At 41.9% G+C, this 22,106-nt stretch overlaps 1 protein-coding gene across 4 annotated transcripts in view; it reads right to left on the bottom strand.

The window, feature by feature from the left end:
• Positions 1-250: 250 nt before the first annotated feature.
• LOC143887697 (putative F-box protein At1g60180) overlaps positions 251-22,106 on the bottom strand; it is a 29,625-nt gene continuing 7,769 nt past the window's right edge. For 2 of the 4 annotated variants that reach the window (XR_013254340.1, XR_013254343.1), the window contains one exon: positions 251-950. The gene's annotated coding sequence lies outside the window, so the exon portion shown is untranslated. The remainder of the gene's footprint in view (positions 951-22,106) is intronic. The other 2 variants (XR_013254341.1, XR_013254342.1) reach the window with 2 other exon arrangements.

Raw genomic sequence — 22,106 nt, 5'->3', positions numbered from 1 at the left:
AAATTTTGGTGAAACATTTCGGTGAAGTACAAAATTTGACCCGAAATTTCGGTGAAACGTTTCGAAAAATTTCACCTCCGCACCGCTTTCACGCTTCAGGATTTGAAATTTTGTAAACCACAGGTGAGCCAAAGCTCTGTGAAATAAGGTCCTAAACTAGCATGGTATTCGCATGCATATGAAATAAAGATACTCTGGAATTGCGAAAGAGTCACAAATAAATCATAAAAGATAGGCAAAAAGACGGTAATTCATGTCCAATGAGTCTTATTGATGATCAAAATATCTCAACTATAACACTGAATCTGAAGCAGAAACTGAATCAACAAATATGAATGAATCTGGAATGCTAACTGAAACAATAACAGCTGAATCAGTAAAAATAATAAACACTTTGAGGTCATAGGCTCAGTCCCTGAATTCCACAGAACACTGTGGGTCATAAAACACGCTATTTTTATCCACCGGCAATCGGACGGGGTCGGAACTCATTCCTACAAAATACCTGTCGACAGGGCCAGCATACCTTCCCACTAGCGGGATCCAGAAACAACGTAATAGCCCCATTGGTGAGGGCCCAAAATCACAATAATCTAAGCCTCTCAGAAAGTGTCATTAGTACAATATTACCATGACAAAGGGATTAAGTCATTTGCATGGAAATGAACAGTATATACTAAAGATATCAAAGTCATATGACAGTATGCCGAGCACGTCATCATCATAAGAGAGTAGGCCAATTCTTTCGAAGAATATGATACGAATCACGAACAAACAAATGCATGCTAGACCCAGGGATTTTCAACGGAAGGTACAATGAAGCTACTACACAAAAGGATGTAAATATCATATGGTAACATGAAAAGAATTGGGTATCAAATACTAGAGAAGTCCCTTATTACTCACCTCAATCAAAGGTCGGAATCCTCGTCACGATATAGTTTAGTCACCTACAATCAATTATACATGTAATCTTCATAAGTTTCAACATAAATTTTATCTTCACAATTCATACCCTAGATGCCCTAGAGAGTCTGCAAATTTTGATTTTATCAGTCATATTTGTTCGGGCAAAATCGTACCCAAAAATAACTCTAGAAGTTAGAACCGCAATCCGACAAAGCACTCGACACTTCTGATTTTTCTCAAGTAATGCTATTTTATAGTTACAGAAATTAAAAGACTGCCCAATGGGATCAAGGGAGACTGGATTCTTTGAGATCCTCGTATAGGGGATCCCAAAGGAACCGGTTGGATCGCCGGAAATCCATCTAGGGGCAATGGACAATGGCTCAATTATTATGTCCCCAAAACCTATTTTAATTTCATCCCATGATGATAAACTTAAAGGAAAGAACCAAAACATGGAACGATTCCTTACCTCTGATGGAATCCTTGAGGAACCAAAATCAAATCCTTGATCCACGGCGAAATCGACCGAGAGAGAGAGAGAGAGAGAGAGAGAGAGAGAGAGAGAGAGAGTAGAGTTTTTGCAGTTCCCGGACAACACTCTTTTATGGATGGGCGTGAATATGTGTGACCTAGGTAGGGGATTTTGCAAAAACCCTTAACAGAGATGAAGGAAATATGCTCTTGAGCCAATGGTCTTTGGAGGTACTTGGTCGATGCACTGATGGGATTGCAAAATGTGGATGGAAATCAACAGCTGTAGTTGATTTAGGTTAGGTAAAGCTATTTATGAAGAATGGATTGAATGTCCCTGACTTGTAGGATGTGAACGGGATATGATAGCTACTATTTTGATTGCCAATGAGAATAGGTTTCCAAAATATGATGACAACCTAACACTAATCTGATCAATCTACAACTCCTATTCTAAAAGGCATTAAGGTCTTCAAAACAGCCGATAATATGGCCTCTTGAATCCCATCAGATCCAAAACTAGTATGGCCGTTCCCACTTATTTCTAATAGGAAAAATTACAAAGGGCCCACCACTACTTGCTAAGCCACTAACTAAAATCCATCACTTACTAACCCACCAACCTTATCTAGTATATAGAATATCTAGGTTTAGTTAGTGATTTTAAATAGAAAATCTCAGCCGAACCCTTCCCACTAACAAATATTTTCAACTTTCTTAAATAAGAGCTAACTTTTTGTGTAGATTCCTTGTTTCAAGAGACAATCAAAGCATAGGGTAATTTAACATGTATCCGATCACTCATATCCACAACCTTTTCAAACTTTAGAACTCTTGATTGATTATCCAAGGAGGTGTTTAAAAGTCTAAAGCCAATTTTGATAAAACACCCCACACAACTTAAAGAACCTTAAGCTCAAATTAATATGGACACCTATTTTCAAGAAATGATCAGAAGCTTAATTTTAATACACACCCCACATTCCAAAGTAAATAATTATAAGGGCAATATTGATAATGACACCCAATTTCAAAAAAAAATAAAAATTTAGAAGACGTGTATATGGGGCCGGGGGATTACAAAAAGCTACCTCCCCATCGAGGAGAATAATGCTTATCAAGGCATCACCTGCCAACCTTTTGTGAAACAACCAATTACTCCAAAAGCTGAAGCTGTTAGAGTTGGTGTTATTTGATCATTTTATACTTTAAGCTTTTGGAGTAATGGGTTGTTTCACATGGTATCCGAGCTACAGGTTCTGGGTTCACAACTCCTTGATAATAAAATTCCACATGTCATGTAGTGGCCAACCCAAAAGAGGGGCCACATGTGCCGCGTATAGGCCAACCCTAAAAAAAGGGGGGCCACACGTGCGGGGGAGTGTTAAAGTATAAAATATTAAATAACGCCTTCTCCAACAGCTTAAGATTTTGGAGTAATTGATAGTTTCACACCTTCTGGACTATTACATGTCCTTTTTCTCCCTCGGGCAGTGGCTAATATATTAGAAGCTTCAACATGAATTCCTTGGAAGGAAAAGAAGAATGGGAAAAGAAGTAAATGGGTCATTGATTGGAAAGACGTCTCAAAGTATAAGAAGAATGGCGATCTTGGGATTGTGAAAATATGGCTAAGAAAGAAGACACTCTTAACCACTTTTTTTTTCTAAAGGATTCATTTAGCCGACCCGAACTAGTTTGGGACAAAGGCTTTGTTGAGTTGAGTTGAGTTGAGTTGAGAAAGAAGACACTCTTAGGAAAATAGCTTTTGAGGTTGGAATATGAAAGAGAAGCTCTTAGGAGCAAAATCATCATTGACAAAAATAGGGGTGGTACTGATGCAATAAATATTCACTAACCCAATCGAAGATTATCAAAGCATATGTTAGGAGGAAAAATAAGAACGTAGACGAAAAGGGCCCGAAGTGGAGATGAATTGTTGACGTCAGCCTGATACGCATTGCATCAGAGTGGAATCAAACCATGTCTAAGGAACTTGAAAATCTCTAGACCCTGCTGTTTTACAATGGGGATTTTATGGTATCTTTTAAAGAATTTTAGAGTGTTTTACGTTGGTTTTTTATGGACTCCTACTTGGGGATAACCCTAGGTCATGCCTGTGTAGATTTTGTGAAAATTGGATTACAGAACTTCTATAGCAAATTTCAAACAGGTTGTGGTTGCGTTAGGGCTCTGCAACAAGAACATAGCTGAAAGGTAATTTTTTTTTTGAAAGTTCATATATTTCATTAATATTAAGATAGCAATCGGGACCAGTAGTCCCAATCTGCATACAAATATTAAAACAGACTGGACCGGCATACCGGAACCAAGCCTGAAAGAAGTAAACGTAACATCTACATTGGAATATAAGCATTCCTATTCTAAACGGTTAACTGTATCCTTTACATCTTCTTTCAACCAAAAATATCTACCACCTAAGCCTGCTAAGGCCACTAGTTACTGCTGACTGTCGACCTAGAATCTTAGAGACAGCACCTTCAAAGCCTTTGGGGATGATTGGGGCCCAAAAACATAAGACTATAGCTTTCTTAAACCCAACACTTCCGAACTAATGCACTCCCAGGAAGAACATATCTTAAGACATCCAGACAAAAACGAAGCAAAAGAACGAGTCTCTCAAGCCACGGCAGTAAGAGGTAAAATCTGGATATGTAGCACGTCAATCATCAAGCTCTTTAATCAGTGAATTCCTAAGGGAATACATCCATCAAATTCCTTAGCCTCAGACTTAAAACCTTCGAATTCCCTAAACATCAGAAAGAATAGCCTCTCCTTAAACACCTTCGAAATCTCCCAAACCTATTTAGAACAAATCCATTTCTTCTCTCCCACTAGATTATCATATCTTCCTTTTCCTTCCTCCATTTCTCCTCAACCTAACTTTTCTATCTTCTCCTATCATTCTTCCCCTTCTCCTTTTCCTCCTTTTTTTTTTTTGGGCCGGAAGGCTTTTTATATAGGGTTACTACCCTCGGCCCCCTTAACCTCATTCTCCTTCCCAACCTCTTTACATTCCTTCAAGTTCCTAATAGCCATAGAGCAGAATAAGTTTTTTTTGGCTTTCAGGTTGTTATCATAACCTATTCCAAAAACATCTCCTATTGCCAAAAGTTTGTCCATTTCCTCTCGATGAACAACTTCATCCTCTTCTGACTATAAAAAATCCATCAATCTAGAATCCGCCTCCTGCTTATCCTTAACCATGCCTATCCGATTCCGAATTTCTAAACTAACTTCCCGGTCAAGAGAATCCCTTGACTCCTGGGAGACGCCTTTTGAAGAACCTATCAACTTCTCTAATCGTTCAATCTCTGCCACCTTAATCTCCTCCCATCGTTGACGACGAGATAATAAATAAAGGAGTTTTATTGTGATTGGGATTAGATTGCCTTTATAAAAACCTGTAATTTCTGAGTTTTCAACAGAGATTACCAGTAATCTATTTAGATTAGTCATTATTAAATATTGGCAGTAAATTTGATTCCGTTTGATGATTGTCAATTCTTACCAAAAGGCTGATCTCAAAATCCTTCTACACTACAGCCGTGTCCAAGAGCTTCCAGAAGAAAATCCAATCCTCAAGTATCCCTCACACCAGGCCTTTTTCTATATGCTGAGTCCAAGCTAGTACACAATGGAATGAACCTACCAATCCCTTCGATGGATTCTTTAACATGCTTGAAAGTCCTTTCAGATTTGATATGGCATTGTGTGAGACGATGAATTTCGGCGAAAAGATTAAGGAGTGGTGGAGCGAGAAGCAATTCACTGGGTGGAGAGGTTTAGTATTCGATCAAAAGCTCAAACATCTAAAATCCAGGATTCATGATTGGTAAAGTTGGAGCGAGACTCAAGGGAGCGTATCAAATCTGAATCTCTATCAAAACTTTACGAATTGGAGAGGTTGGACGAGCAACATCCACTCGGGCCTGTGGAGCAGCAGAGTCGCATGGAACTAAGTTTTATACAAGGACATCATACGCAGGGAGAGGAAATAAGATGGTGCCAAAAATCTTGGGTCACGTGGCTCAAAAGGGGGACAATAACACAAGCTTTTTCCATAAGATGGCTTGCTCCTGCTGTCGGATTAATCAAATCAACTCCTTGCTTTTGGATGATGTACTCATTGAAGATCAGACGACTATCAGAGATATCATTGGGGAGTACTACCAAAAATTGTACATAAAAACCCATGCCTAGCGGCCAAAGCCTGTGGGGTTACGATTTAAGATGATTTCTGTTAGAATAAGCCCAGTAGGGGCATTATCGTCATTGTAGCCCCTCTGGAACCCGAAGTGCCTATATCTCTTCCTGTACTTCCTGAGTCAGTTCCTCTACCGACCTCTTTACCATCTATACCTCCAAGTCAGCCTATTGTTGTTCAAGATGGCGATTCAGTCCCTGTAGCAAATCCAACACCAATAACAAAGCATTATCATAGGCGGCAACGCAAAGATGGGCCTCTAACAACTCCACCTGAACCATCATCTTCACAGGTAGAGATCCTGATTCCATCTACACAGGTTTCGTCTATCCCTTCTCCTGTCGTTCTCAGCGACTCACCTATTGTCTCTCATACTCGTTCTCATTCTACTGCTCACCCTCGTTCTAATTTTATCTCTTATGATCTTCTGACTCCTACTTTCAAAAGTTTTGTTTCCTCTGTCTTCTATTGTGTTACCACAGTCGTTACAGCAGACTCTCGATCACTCAGGCTGGCGTGCTCCCATGGACCTTGAAATAGGTGCTCTACGCTCGAACCAGACATGGTATCTGGTTCCCCTTCCCTCTGGTGCTAAACATATTGGCTGTCAATGGGTATTATCTATCAAATACTTGTCAGATGGTACTGTTGAGAGACTGAAAGCCCGTCTTGTGGAGAAAGGATATACTCAGACGTTTGGAGTTGATTACCATGAAACTTTCTCTCCAGTGGCAAAGATTCCTTCTGTTCGCGTTATTCTGTCACTTGCAGTTAATCATGGTTGGCATCTTCATCAATTAGATGTGAAAAATGCCTACTTACATGGCGACCATCATAAAAAGGTTTATATGGAGCAACCTCCAGGGTATGTTGCTCAGGGGGAGATGTCCTCTTCTGTATGTCACCTCGGGAAATCTTTGTATGGCTTGAAACAGTCTGCACGAGCATGGTTTGGCAGATTCAGTGAGGTTGTTATGCGGTTTGGTTTGAGACAGTGCGCTGTAGATCATTCGGTATTTAGTCATCAGTCCTGCGCAGGGTGCATTCTATTGACCGTGTATGTTGACGATATCATCATCACAGGTAGTAATTCAGGTGGAATACAGACGCTAAAGACCTTCCTGCAAAGAGAATTTGCTACAAAAGACATGGGACGCCTCAGATATTTTCTTGGGATAGAGGTAACATACTCCTCTCGTGGTTTGTCCCTATCACAGAGGAAGTATGTTTTGGATTTGTTGGAGGAGACAGGGAATCTTGGCGTAAAACCTGTGTCTGCACCTATGGATCCCAATACAAAACTAGTTCCAGAAGAACGAGATTTGTTGGAGGACCCTGACAGGTATAGAAGACTGGTGGGCAAGCTCATATATCTCATTGTTACTTGCCCTGATATATCTTATGTTGTGGGGGTAGTCAGCCAGTATATGAGCTCCTCACGTACCTCACACTGGAGTGCAGTGATTCAGATTCTTAAATACCTGAAAGGTGCACCAGGAAATGGCCTATTATTCAAAAGATACAGTCATATGAGAATTGATGGTTCTCTGATGCTGATTGGGCTGGATCTCCTGCAGACAGGAGATCAACTACTGGGTATTGTATCTTTGTTGGAGCTAACCTGGTGTCCTGGAGAAGCAAGAAGCAGGACGTCATTGCAAAATCGAGTGTTGAAGCAGAATACAGAGTGATGGCACACACAAGCACAAAACTTATATGTTTGAGATCACTTTTGTCTGAGATCGGCATTGTATCTTCTTCACCGTCACAATTGTATTGTGACAACAAGGCTGCCATCTATATTGCAACAAATCCAGTCTTCCATGAACGAACAAAGCACACATCGAAGTCGATTGTCATTTCATCGTCAGAGGATTCAGAAAGGGGAGATATGTACTGTGTTTACTCGTTCCGCAGAACAGTTGGCTGATATGTTTACAAAGCCATTGAATAAAGCAAAGTTGAATGATATTTGTAACAAGCTAGGAATGAATAATTTATACATTCCAGCTTGAGGGGGAGTGTTAGAATAAGCCCAGTAGGGGCATTATAGTAATTGTATCTATTTCTATCTCTTAATATATAAATACTATAGTGAGGCGGAGCTAGCCCTAACTCACTTTTCTCTTTCTCTCTATTCTCTCTCACAACAATTTCAATCAGAAAAAAGGTGTGGTTGGAAAGAAGCTTTTCAATGGAGGAGATCGAAGTTGATCTCTCAATGAAGAAAGACAGGGCTCCCGGTCCCGACGGATTCCCATTGGCCTTTTACCACCTATATTGGGATGTGATCAAGGAAGATGTATTGGGGTGCATGAACGAATTTCAGCAGAGGGGAATCATCAACGGGCGGCCCAGTGCACGAGGCTCCTGCCATTGCGGGGTCTGGGGAGGGCTAGATGTACGCAGCCTTACCCCTTCTTTGCAGAGAGGCTGTTTCCATGACTCGAACCTGTGACCACCAAGTCACAATGGAGCAACCTTACCATTGCGCCAAGACTCACCCTCTCAGAGGGGCATCATCAACATTGGTGGTAATTCCACGTTAATCACTCTGATCCCAAAAAAAGATGGAGCAGCTGAGATGAAAGATTATCGTCCGATCAGTCTCGTTTGCAGTATGTATAAACTCCTATCTAAGGTTCTAGCGATCAGGCTATCTTCGGTAATGGGTATTATTATATCTAAATATCAGGGAGCTTTCATGAATAAGCGCCTAATACTTGACGGTATCCTTATTGCGAACGAGACTCTTATTGCGAACGAGACCCTGGACTCAACAAAAAGAGCAGGGAAGAGGGAAATTGTGGTCCAAATGGACCTGGAGAAAGCTTATGATCACGTCGACTGGCAATTTCTTGATTATGTCCTAATGAGGATGGGATTTGGTGTCATGTGGTAGGGGTGGATGCGTGCATGCCTCTCTACTGCAACTTTTTCAATTCTCATCAATGGTTCACTGGCGGGGAACTTCCGCAGCTCTCGCGGCCTCCGACAGGGTGACCCATTATCACCTTATCTCTTTATTATGGTGGTGGAAGCCCTGAGTCTTCTCATCACCAAGGCGGAGCATTAAGGTTATTTATCGGGACACAAACTGACACAATCTCCCACTATATCGCATTTGCAATTCGCGGATGACACCCTCCTCCTCTTGGAAGGAGTTAGTAGGATTATGATCATCAAATGCATTTTTTGGTGGTTCGAGATTCTGTATGGGCTCAAAATAAACTTCTCCAAAAGTGTGGTGGCTGGGATTAATATTGAAGAACCGTTGGTAATGGAACATGCTGCTGCCTTGGGTTGCTCGGAAACTGTGCTACCCATATGATATTTGGGGCTCCGACTTGGGTTTGGGATCCCGAAAGCATCTCAATGGGACGATGCCGTGCAAATTGAGTGTAAGCTTGCGACATGGAAGAAACAGTATCTCTCTTTTGGAGGCCGAATCAACCTTATCAAGGCAGCTCTCTCTAACATGCTAGTATATTTTATTTCCCTATTCAAGATACCGGGAATAATCACAAAGTGCATCGAAAAGCATCAGAGAGATTTTTTTATGGGATGGAAGAGAGCAACCCAAAAGAGTTGAGCATCTGATGAAGTGGGAGAGAGTATGCAAAAGTTGAAGAAAGGTGGACTGGGAATCGGAAAAATTAGACTCCGAAACATAGCGTTAATGGGCAAATGGATATGGCATTTTGGAGTTGAGAAGGACGCACTATGGAACCAATTAATTAGGGACAAATATGGATGTGGATGGCGGGGGAGTGGGAATGTAACAACCCTCCAACTGGAAGAGGATCCGACATTTGGAAATTAGTCACCAGTTCACGGGCCCTGTTTCTACCTAACTTGCGCGTCAAAGCGGGGAAAGGGTGAACTCGTCAGTTCTGGATGGACTTATGCGTAGAGGACTGCTTACTGAAAGATGCCTATTCGAGCTTATTTCGTTTGTCTATTGATCCTCATGCCAAAATTATTGATTATCTGATTAGGGGTGAAGGCCAAGGGAACCAAGTTTGGGATATCCGACTCCTTCGTGATCTGAAGGACGAGATCGGTAGTTTTGAATCACTACGCCCGCTCTTATCTGTGCATTATTTATCCTTCGCCTCCCTTGATGAATGGATTTGGACAACTGATTCTCAAAGGGGGATTTTCAGTTCGATCGTTCTTCCGGAAAATTAATGGCGATCACGGAACAGTACCTCGGCGTGCTCATATTTGGTGCTCTTTGCCCCCTCCTCAAGTTACTGCGCTCGCATGGACCGTTGCCCATAAGTATATTAACATATGTGATCGGCTAAAACGTTGTGACTTTCAGTTGGCTAACTGGTGTCTCTTGTCGCTGCGATGAGGAATCTATTGACCATTTGCTTGTGGTATGCCCGTTCGCTCACCGAGTTTGGATGGCGGTCTTTAAATCTTTCAGTACAGATTGGGTGCTATAGAACCAAATATCTAGTATTATAATACACTGGAGAGGGACATTCAATGGATGCATAGGCCACTCTATGTGGAAGGCAATACCATACACGGTCATTTGGCATATATGGTCAGAGCGCAATCGCAGAATATTTCAGAACAAAAACAAATCTTGGCAACACATCATTCTGGACATTTGTATTTCCATCATTACTTGGTCTCACGCTAAAGCCGGCATTCCCTATTCTGTGGGGGAGATTCTTCGACAATGGAATTCGGTGATTTCAGAGAGGAGACCTTCATGCCGCATCACACCGAGATGGGAGCTGCCACCGGAGGATTGGTTCAAGCTCAATTTCGACAATAGCTCCTTGAGGAATCCGGGAAGGGCCAGAATCAGGGGAATCATTAGAGATGCTAATGGGGCTACCATCATGTCCTACTCTGGATGGGCTGGAATCTGTGATGCTAATGAAGCGGCGGCCAGAGCTCCTCTTTGGATTGCGATGGTTTGCTCTAAACAACCTGGGATCCCACTTATCGTTGAGGGGGATTGGACCAACGCAATAGCCTGGGCTTCTAACCGTTCATCTGGGCCCTGGAAATTGCATAACGTATTAGAGGAAACTCATGATCTGATACGGAAGATCCACACTCAGATCGTTCACAGGCGGCAGTCAGCAAATACCATGGCTGATGCATTGGCAAAGGAAGGCGCCGATATCCATGATACGCGTATTATTTCTTCTATCAGTGTGGGTGTAAGGTAATATTATGAATCTCATGGGAACCACTTGTCCCCTGTTTGTAACCTCTTAATCTTTGGAATAAAATTTTATTATCTTAAAAAAAAAAAAAAAAAAAACTTGAAAGTGTAAGAGAATTTCAATTTCTTTGATGACCATCATATTCATCCAATTCTTCTCCGAAAACGGTAATTGGTGCAGTCTTCAGAGGAGATTTCTTATCACACTCTAGACTAGAGATTTTGCCTTAGGTCCATATTGAAGTACAATGGAACACAATTACAGAGAAGGTTGAAACGAAGTTGGTGACCCCGAAGAGAAACTACCTCTCCACTGGGGGAGAATCACTCTTATTAGGAATCACCTGCAAACCTGCCAGTCATATTGCAGAAAGCTTCAACATGAATTCCTTGGAAGGGAAAGAAGAATGGGAAAAGAAGCAAAGGCAACATTGATTGGAAAGAGATCTCAAAGTCTACAAAAAATGGTGAACTTGGGATTGTAAAAAATAAGGTTAAGAAACAAGACACCCTAAGTAAAATGGCTTTGAGGTTGGAATGGGAAAGAGATGCAATTTCGAGCAAAGTCATTGTGGAAAAATATAGGTTTAGTAGTGATGCGGTAAATACTCCTTGACCCAGGTGAAGATTATCAACGCCTATGTTAGGGGGAAGAATACGAAGGTAGAAGATGAAAATGGCATGAAGTAGAGCTTAATTGTGGATGTCAGCCTGATATGTGTTGACGACATCAGCAGGGAATCAACCCAAGTCCACAAAACTTGAAAATCTCTAGACCCCTGTTGTTTTCCAATGGGGATTTAATGGTATCTTTAATGAATTTTAGAGGATTTTAAGCTGCGTTTTGATGGAATCCTAATTGAGGATGATCATAGGGCATTCAAGTGTAGATTTTAGGAAAATTGAGGGATTTGATGGAATCCTACTTGAGGATGATCATAGCAGTGTTTCAAAATGCAGATGTAAGCCAAAAAGCAGCTAAAGCAAATCCAAGTCGACTCAGTGTGATGTGGTAGAGTACTCGGTTGACACGGCTGAGTACTCAGTTGAGGCGGTCATAAATTGGGAGAGTCCAAGGAAAGCTTTGAGTGACAATGTAGGGCAAAATGCAGACTCAGACAAGAACACGGCCAAGTTAAAAAGGAATCGACTCGGGGGAGTCCACGATGACGCAGGATGGTGTTTTGAAACTATGGATCATAAGGTATTTAAGTGTATATTCTGAGAAATTGAATTAAAGAATTTCTAGGACATATTTTGAACTTATAGTGGTTGGGTTTGGGCTCTCCAACTTGAACATAGATGAAAGGGAATTAACAATGGAGTTTTAGTGTGATAGGGATTGGATTGACTTTACAAAACCTAGTAATTTGGGATTTTCAACACTTCTAGCCAGTAATCTATTTAGATTAGAATCTTTATTCCTAGTTTTAGAATAATAAAGTAGTAGAAGGGGTCATGTTTTGTCTATATATATAGTCCATGGGGTCGTCCACAGGCCACACATTTATTATGATTTATTTGTCTTCCGATGGAATTTTCAAGGCTAAACTTTCTTTCTAGTTTACCCATCTCCAGTTTATATACCTATATTGTGCTAATCATTTTTGCCGTTGTCGTTGAGATTAGGACAGGGCCGAAGCTCATGGTTTTAAATTCCCACCGAAATTGACACAAAACAATCGAAATGATTCTATTTCCATCCCCAGTGAAACTAAAACTGAAATGATTGGAATGCATAAACCAAAATCACAAGTGTAACAGCGGTATACTATATTAGTATGTATTACATAATTAATTATAATAGTATGTATTACACAATGCATAATTATTTATTACATAACTATGTATTACATAATTAACAGTGGTTCATGTATTATACCTAAATATTTGTATGAATTACATGTGAAAGTTGGTATGTACTAAATTATCAGATATACGCGAAAGTGCAGATCACTAGGTATTCGATGATTTTAAACCATTATAGATGGTTGTCTTGCTTAGGTGATGGTTTGTAAGTGTGTGTATGTGCTTATTTTAGGATTTCTTAAACTTTCTAAGTTTCAGCTTTAAATTCTATCATTTGCACATGTATTCATAAGTTTCCTTGATTTTATAGAATTTCCAATCGAAACCGAAATATTCCAGTTTCTGAAGTTTCATCTTTAAATTCTATCATTTGCATATGTTTCTATTAATTTTCTTGATTTTAAAGGATTTCCACCGAAATTTCTAGTCAAAATGGAAACATTTCCGTTTATGAAGTTTCATCTTTATATTCTAGCATTTGAATATGTTTCCATAAATTTCCTTGATTTTACAAGATTTCCAGTTAAGTTTCTAACCAAAACCGAAACGTTTCCACTTCTGTGGAGACCAAAACCGAAACTGAAATTTAAAACCTTGTTGAAGCACACATAGAGATGTATTTCTTTTTTTTTAAATTATAGAGAAGTATTTCTTTCTCTCTTTCTTTGAATGGTTATAGAGATGTATTTCTAGGCCCCAAATTTCGTGGACTATTAATCTAGTGGCTTGGAACACCTTTTCTATCATGAGCAAATGCTTCTTTAATTAAAGTTCAATCATATTTATTTATTTGAAAGTGATAGGAGGGTGTGATTTCGGGACCCCAATGGTTTTTCTTTGTGGTCCTCATCGATGAATTGGGTCTTGGGATTGGGACAAAGTCTTCTATATACATCATTATATGGGAGAGCTCCTTAGTGGAGAATCTTATGATCTTCTTCCTCACTCTTCCTCTTCCTCCTCTCTTCTCTTATCCATTCTTGATTCTAACAGATTTGACTAGTCGTCTAGCCAAATCAAGAGCATCTATCACATCATTTTATATTTGGCATTCTTTATCGCCTGAAGTGCACTTGTAATCCTTTGCCTTTAATGATACCCACATGGTCTACATTTGTGTGAACGAAAAGTTGATCTACATGGTCTACATTGGTGTGAACGAAAGTTGATCTGTCGTACCCTTTGCTTCCCTACAAAGAAAAGTCATGCAATAAAGGGAAAACATGGTCTACATTGGTGTGAACGAAAAGTTGATCTGTCGTACCCATTGTTTCCCTACAAAGAAAAGTCATGCTTGCATGTCTTAACTATTTTAAAATATCATTCGTATCGATACTTTTCTCAACCAATGTCCAACAAAATGCATCTACCTAGGAGGGCTTGGGGCATCCTCACTTATACACATAATGACCAAAATGCCCTTACACAACACTCCCCCTCAAGTTGGAGTGTATATACTGTGGAACTCCAGCTTGCTACAAAGAAAACTACAACCAACAACTAAAAAAGACCATACAACAAAAAAGGTACAATAAGCTCATACACACAACCAGCTTGGTATAACACTCCCCCTCAAGCTGGGGTGGTGAATACATAATGAAATACATAACAAAAAAGGTTAGCAACGGCCATAGTGAATAGAATGGCATGTTCAATGGCCACCAATGATAACGGCTCTCCCCCGAATCAGCACGACGGCGAAAGCAATCACAACAGGGCCTCCCCCGGAATCAAAGTACAACGAACAAATCCGCATACCAACGAGCAATGGAGGTGCCTCAGCAGAAAACAACAACGATCCTCGAACAAAATAAGCATGCCAAAGGCGAGCCCACGAGCAACGACGAAGCACCACGAGTAGATATCAGTAGATATCAGCTGGACAACATATCGCCATGAGAAGAACCACCGGCTAACCAACAGCGATCAACCAACCAATAATGAACACACACCAACAACCAACCAAACAACCCTTGTCCACCAACAAACTAACAACCAAACAACCAACTAAATGACTACCAATAAAGACAACAACAATACAACACCAAAAAAGAAAAAAAGATAACACCAACAACTACATACTAATACAACTACATGATAACACTCCCCCTCAAGTTGAAGACCGAATGTCTTCAACTTTCAACGAGAAAAAAAAAGACTTTCAAGGCACAACACCTCTCTTAGACATTTTATCAAACACTTGGTGTGCACCTTTAACATCAACACAAAACAAGGATGCAACACACTCCATCCATGGAACTACATGAGGGCTACAACACTCCCCCTCAAGTTGAGGCTGAAGGCCTTCAACTTGCAACGAAAAGACAACCTTCAACACACAATATCCCTCTTGGACATTTTAACAAATACTTGTGGTGCACTTTTGAGATCAACACAAACGCCATAAGAAACAACGAATATAGAGGGATTAAACAAGAATTGGGATGGAGTAGAAGGGGGATAAGACTCAAAACATGGAAGAAAGAAAGAAAGAAAGAAAGGATTTAAACCATAGAAAGAGGGTAAGAAACCAGAAAGAACCCAACAAGGAGATTTGGGGATTGAGAACAAAAAAAAGAGAAGGAGATTTATGAATTTGGGACAAAAGAAAGAACAAGGAGCTTATGAATGGAAAAAAGAAATAGAAAATAAAAGAATAGATAAAAGGGGAATCTTCCTTGTTTTTTTCTTTTTGCTTTGTTTGGAAAATTGATGGATCTACAAATGGTATTTACAAGAGGGTTTTGGGATTAGAGGTTCACAAGGCTGGGGTTTGAAGGTTATGGAGTTAGTGTTTAGAGAGGAGAAATCGAAAAAAATGAGTTTGGGTTTTGGGTTTTACGGCAAATGAGAGGAGATGAGAATGGTTTAGGGTTTGGCGTAAGACGAGATGAGGGAGAGATGATAGCGAGAGAGACGAGAGAGATGAAGATGGAAACTTGAAACTCTTCTTCTTCTTTCTTCCCTAAGGATCTTGCTCTGATACCATGTTAGAATGGAGAATGGATAAGACAAGAGAGGAAGAAGAAGAAGAGTGAGGGAGAAGATGGTAAGATTCTCCACTAAGGAGTTCTCCCAAATGATGATGTATATATAGAGCCCAAAATAGGGCAACATAGTACAAAGACTACAATACCCCTCACTTATACACATAATGACCAAAATGCCCTTACACTCTTCAACAAAATCAATATACAACATAGATCTTTAATCTCAGCCACAAGATTGGCTAGTCTCCACACCCATCACAAATCCCTTTGGCCCGCAAAATAGTATTAGAGGAATCGCTTTCCATTTCCAAACTACCCTCCATATGGTTTGTTAGCCGAAAGTTTAGACAGAGAAAATAAAATGAGTTAGGGTTATCTCCCCCTGACTCATATCTTTATACTAAAACATAAAGGGATGTACAAAGTCCTAAATGCCCTTGGGCAAGTTACATATTCCAACACTCCCCCTCAAGCTGGAATGTAGATATCATACATTCCTAGCTTGTTACATATATCACTCAATTTTGACTTATTTAAGGACTTTGTAAACATATCAGCTAATTGGTCCCCTGACCGAGTAAACACAGTGCAAATCTCTCTTTTCTGGATTCTTTGACGGATAAAATGACAATCCACGTCAATATGCTTGGTGCGCTCATGGAAGACTGGATTATTGGCAATGTATATTGCAATTTTGTTGTCGCAGTAAAGCTGCGAAGGAGAAGATGAAATGAAGCCAATTTCAGAAAGAAGTGAACGTAGCCAAATAAGTTCCGTGCTTGTCTGTGCCATTGCCCTGTATTCAGCCTCTGCACTGGACTTAGCTATAACATCCTGCTTCTTACTCTTCCATAAAAAAAGATTGCCACCTACAAATGTACAATACCCAGTGGTGGACCGTCTATCTGCTAGGGATCCAGCCCAATCTGCATCAGAGAAGCCTTCAACTTTCATATGGCCATATCTTTTGAACATCAATCCCTTACCTGGAGCCCCTTTCAAATACTTGAGAATCTGTCACCGCAGCCCAGTGAGAAGTACGTGGAGAGCTCATATACTGACTGACAACTCCAACAGCATATGAAATATCTGGCCGAGTAACCGTGAGATATATAAGTTTACCGACAAGCCTGCGATACCTGCCAGGATCCTCCAACAACTCTCCTTCTGGAACGAGTTTCACATTAGGATCCATGGGTGCAGAAGCTGGTTTAACTCCAAGATTGTCTGTTTCTTTTAGCAAGTCCAAGACATACTTTCTCTGTGATAGGAACAAGCCTCTAGAAGAACGAGCAACCTCTATCCCCAAGAAATAGCTGAGCTGACCCAAATCCTTAGTAGAGAATTCCTTTTGCAAGAAGGTTTTCAAACGTTGTATACCTTGTGAATTGCTCCCTGTGATGATTATGTCATCCACATAAACTATCAATAAAATACACCCAGCTGAAGAGTGATAACTGAAGACTGAGTGATCCACTGCGCATTGTTTCATGCCAAAGCGCATGACTGCCTCACTAAATCTCCCAAACCACGCACGCGGAGATTGTTTGAGGCCATAGAGTGACTTGCGTAGGCGACACACGTAGGAGGAAGTCTCCCCCTGAGCAACAAACCCTCGTGGTTGCTCCATATACACCTCCTCAGTCAGGTCGCCATGGAGGAAGGCATTCTTCTCATCCAGCTGATGAAGGGGCCAGCTATGATTAACAGCAAGAGACAGGAGCACACGGAAAGAGGGAATTTTCGCAACGGGACTGAAGGTCTCAGTGTAGTCAACACCAAAACTCTGAGTGTATCCTTTCGCGACTAACCGTGCTTTTAAGCGCTCGAGAGTACCATCAGGGAGGTATTTGATGGAGAAAACCCACCGACAATCAACAGGACGAGCACCAGGGGGTAGAGAAACCAGATCCCATGTATCATTACTATGAAGAGCGCCCATTTCTAGGTTCATAGCATCACGCCAGCCAGGATGGTCAAGAGCCTCAGCCACTGACTGTGGTAAATACATAGTAGACAAGGAGGAAACAAAGCTTTGGAAGGTACTGGTGAGCTTATCATAAGAAACAAAATTCAAAATAGGATGTGCAGTGGAACGGGATCTCGTACGAGATGCAATAGAAGAATCAGAAACAACAGAGGAAGGCGGAAGAGAAGATACCTGAGAGCGGGAGAGAGGGATCATCGGCTCAGAAGATGATTGTGCGAGAGGAGGTAGAAGAGACATATCTGTAACTTGGCGCCGCTGATACTGCTGTGTAATTTTAGGTGGAGCTGGCTTCTCTAACGTGGCAGAAGAAGTAGAAGCTGCAGAAGCTGGCCGCACGGAAATAGGAGAAGACGGAAGAGAAGCAGGTAGATCTGGTAAGGGAAGCGAGACCTCGGACTCGAGAGAAGGGGTGAAAGACGCCGCGTCATGTTGGAAGAATGCCTCAGACTCAAAGAACGTAACATCGACTGAGACAAACCAGCGACGCAGACGAGGGCTATAGCAACAATAGCCTTTCTGCGTACGGGAATACCCCAGAAAGACACAACGCTCAGACCGGGGATCGAGTTTGTCACGGCCAGGTCCAAGGTGATGAACAAAACAAACGCATCCAAATACACGAGGTGTCAGAGGAAACTGTTCATTACTAGAAGATAAAATCTCGAAAGAAGAGGCACCCTCTAAGACAGAGGAAGGAAGGCGATTTGCTAAAAAACACGCCGTGAGAAGGGCATCACTCCAGTATGCCTTAGGAACACATCCGAAAAAGAAGAGTGCGACCTACTTCAAGCAAATAACAAAGTTTCCTCTCAGCAACACCATTCTATTGAGAGGTGTACGCACATGAAGACTGATGTAAAATCCCATGTTGGGAGAGATAGGATTGAAAGCCATTAGTATCAGAAAAATATTCTCTCGCATTGTCAGTACGAAGACATTTAATATTGCAATTATATTGATTCTTAATTTCAGAATGAAATGTGCGAAAAGCAAAGAACACGTCGGATCGACTCTTCAGTAAATATAACCAGGTCATGCGTGAGAAGTCATCAATAAACACAATAAAATACCGAAAGCCAGTAGTAGACGCGACCCTAGAGGGTCCCCATACATCAGAATGGACTAATTCAAATGAACTAGACACTCGACTAATGATCCGGGACGGAAACGACACATGACGGTGCTTCCCGAGTTCACAGGACTCGCACTGAAAACTAGAAAAAGGTCCGGGAACCAGAGAAGTCTGCTGCAGCCGCTGAAATGAAGGATGCCCCAGGCGACAATGCCACTGAAATGTATCCACAGAGCTATGTAAGACAGTAGGCGGCCGGCAGTCAAGACGATAGAGTCCATCTACCTCACGACCCGTTCCAATCGTCTTCCCAGTCGAGAGATCCTGAAATAAACAGTAAGATGGGAAAAATGAGACAGAACAGTGAAGAGATCTGTCTTTCGAGGCTTGTATGTGTGTCTTTGTACTAAAAGGGGGACCTTCTCAGTCTTCTTCTAATGAATTCTGTTACCATTCAAAAAAAAAAAAACAGTGAAGAGATTTAGTAATTTGACTAACTGAAAGTAAACTAAATGGTGATTTTGGTACACATAAAACAGAAGATAAGGTAAGAGCAGGATGAGGGGAGATATGACCAACACCAGTGATAGGTGTAGTGGACCCATCAGCAATGGTGATAGACTAAGAGGGAGACGAGAAAGAGCGAAAAGAATGAAGCTGAGAAGAGTTACCAGTCAGGTGATTGGATGCGCCAGAGTCAATGATCCATGACCCTGAGCTAGATAGAAGGGTAGTGGGTGAACTACCTGGCTGGGCGAAACCTGCAGAGGGAGGACGAGAACTGAGCAGCAGACGCTGGAGCTCCTCATAATCGGCACGGGATAATGTATAGGTGGAATCAGCTGGTGCAGGAACAGAAGCAGAGGGAGCGCAATCTGAAGCCGAAGCAGTAGTAGCACCCATGTGAGCCGAGCGTGCTTGACGAAGCTCGGGATGCAGGGTATAGCAATGGTCAATATAATGTCCCTCGCGCTGACAGTGAGTGCAAAAAGAACGGCCACCACCAGAACGACCACCACCACGGCCGGCACGGCCACGGCCACGACCAGAGGAGGCTCCACCACGAGGCGGGCGAGTACTGTCATCATAGGTCGCGAGAGCAGAACCATCAATAGGAACAGATATCACTGGATCACCAGGAGAGCATTGCTGGACGCGGGAGTAAACCTCAGTAAGGGAAGGAATAGCGCCAGAACCGATAACCTGCTGACGAAGATGCATGTACTCTGGACCCAAACTCTCAAGGTATTGCACAACACGGATCTGATCCCTCTGACGAGCAGCCTCTGTGAGATCCGTGGTAAGCGGCATGTAAACATCAAGCTGCTGACAGAGGCCAACGAATTGGCTATAATGAGTGGCAAGAGGAAGATCACCACGGCGGAAACACACCCACTCAGAATAGGTAGAGCAGATCCGACTAATGTTTGCCACGCCAGAGTAAAGAAGAGTAACCTGATCCCAGATCCGTTTCGCAGTAGGCAGAAGCATCAAGGGCCCAGAGACGTGAGGGGCCATACTCTGCCACAGAAGGGTACAAACAAGAGCATCCTCCTGTTCCCATCGATCAAAGGTGGGATCCGTCGTAGGAGGATCACGACGAATGACGTGGGCTTTCCCACAGGCAATAAGATACTTCTCGACGGCTGCTTTCCAAGTAACGTAGTTTGCCCCATCCAACTTAACAGAAGTGATATGTGGGAATGATCCATCCACAGAGAGAGATGATGACGAAGAAGACGCTAAAGAGGGTGTCGAATGAACACCAGGAGGCACTCCTGTGGAAGGATTGTCAAGCACCTCCTCCATAACAACAAGCAAGAAAGAAACAGACAATCCAAACCAAGACGAATAACAGGAGATAACAGAATAGGTGGGCAAACTAGGATACGCCAAGAAAGCTAGACGCGGCTCCAAGAATGACGGGCATCCTTGACAAGAGGGAAGCCATGAGGCACAGAGGGGAGCCGCAAAGACAAACTAGAATCAAAGTAGGGTAAGAGATGAAGATCTAACACATAATAATAAGGAGAAAAGAGTGGTAGGGTTTACCAAGGGATGAAAGGAAGAGGAGGAAAAATGATAGGGGTTGAAAAACTTGGGGTGTGAGACTTACCAGCAAACCTAGGAATTGGGGCTAGAAAAAAAAAATTCTGATGCGGTGCGAAACACAGCCCTGGAAATTTATTTCCAGGAAAGTGATTTTGTTGGGGGGGGGGGGGGGGGGTCAGAAAATTTTGGGGGGGTGCAAATCCTCGATCCTGGAAAATAATTTCCACCCTGTGTGGAAAATGTGTTGGGGGTTGCTGCGCGGGGGTACAGGACCAGGAACTATGCGCAGGGGAGGAGAAGCATGGCGGGTGTGACGCATGAGGGAGGGAGGGCCTGGTGCCTTCGGCTCGGAGGGAACGGCTCCTTCTCAGGAGGAAAAAGACAGCGTGCCGGTGTGCCTCGGATGAAACTTGGCCCGGAGTTGGGTTGAGCGGCGAGAGGGGTGGGGGGTGGCGGAGAAGATGGAGGCTGATAGAGAACCCAAGGGATCAGAAAACCCTAAGGCTCTGATACCATGTTAGCCGAAAGTTTAGACAGAGAAAATAAAATGAGTTAGGGTTATCTCCCCCTGACTCATATCTTTATACTAAAACATAAAGGGATGTACAAAGTCCTAAATGCCCTTAGGCAAGTTACATATTCCAACATGGTTAATGAAAATGATCAATCCTTGGTGAAGAGCAGTGACCTCGACTTTTGTGGAATCGGTGATGGAAATTGATCCTGCAAATGAGTAGATGATGTCACTTGCTGAATTCATAAAAAAAACCTCCAATACCTGTCTTCCCTGGGTTTCCAAGGGAGAAAGCAGCAATATTGAGTTTCATGACGTTTCTAGAAGGCGTCCTTCTCCTAGCACTTTAGTTTTGGAAGCCCCGCCTCTCAAAATTATGTTCCAATTTTAATGATAATGTCTGCCGAGTATCTTGAAAAAGAGTAGTGTTTAATAGCCCGAGACTAATGTTGATTTATATTCCATAGCATCCAACCAAAAGAGAAGCCTTTACCTTCCAAATAATCCAAAATATAGAAAACGGTGTGAGGCACCATGATGTTGGACCAAGAGAGTCGAAACCTATTATTCTACAGCTAATTAATATCTCTAGCATCGAATTTGGGAATACCTAGTTGACCCCATACCAACTGAGAACTTGGCTGCAAATGAAAGAAGCCACTCTTCAGTGAAGAAATAGATGTGTAGGGGATTCCTCATCCGCGTTGCATAGATAACACTTGTTTGCTAATTGAAGATGACGACAATCTTTCAACTAAGTCTACGTGTTGATACTGTTAAAAGTTGTCGTCCAACAAAAGGCCTGATCTCTTGGCGGAACAAGGGATTTCCAAATAATATATCAAGTAAAAGTAAAACAAGTACCTGAAGAATT

This window comes from Tasmannia lanceolata, unplaced genomic scaffold (genome assembly GCF_043159265.1).
Source record: "Tasmannia lanceolata isolate RefF3 unplaced genomic scaffold, GAP_Taslan_0.1 ptg000012l, whole genome shotgun sequence".
NCBI lineage: Eukaryota > Viridiplantae > Streptophyta > Magnoliopsida > Canellales > Winteraceae > Tasmannia > Tasmannia lanceolata.
Note: the sequence above shows the minus strand (reverse complement) of the source record. Positions and strands in the feature narration are given on the sequence as shown.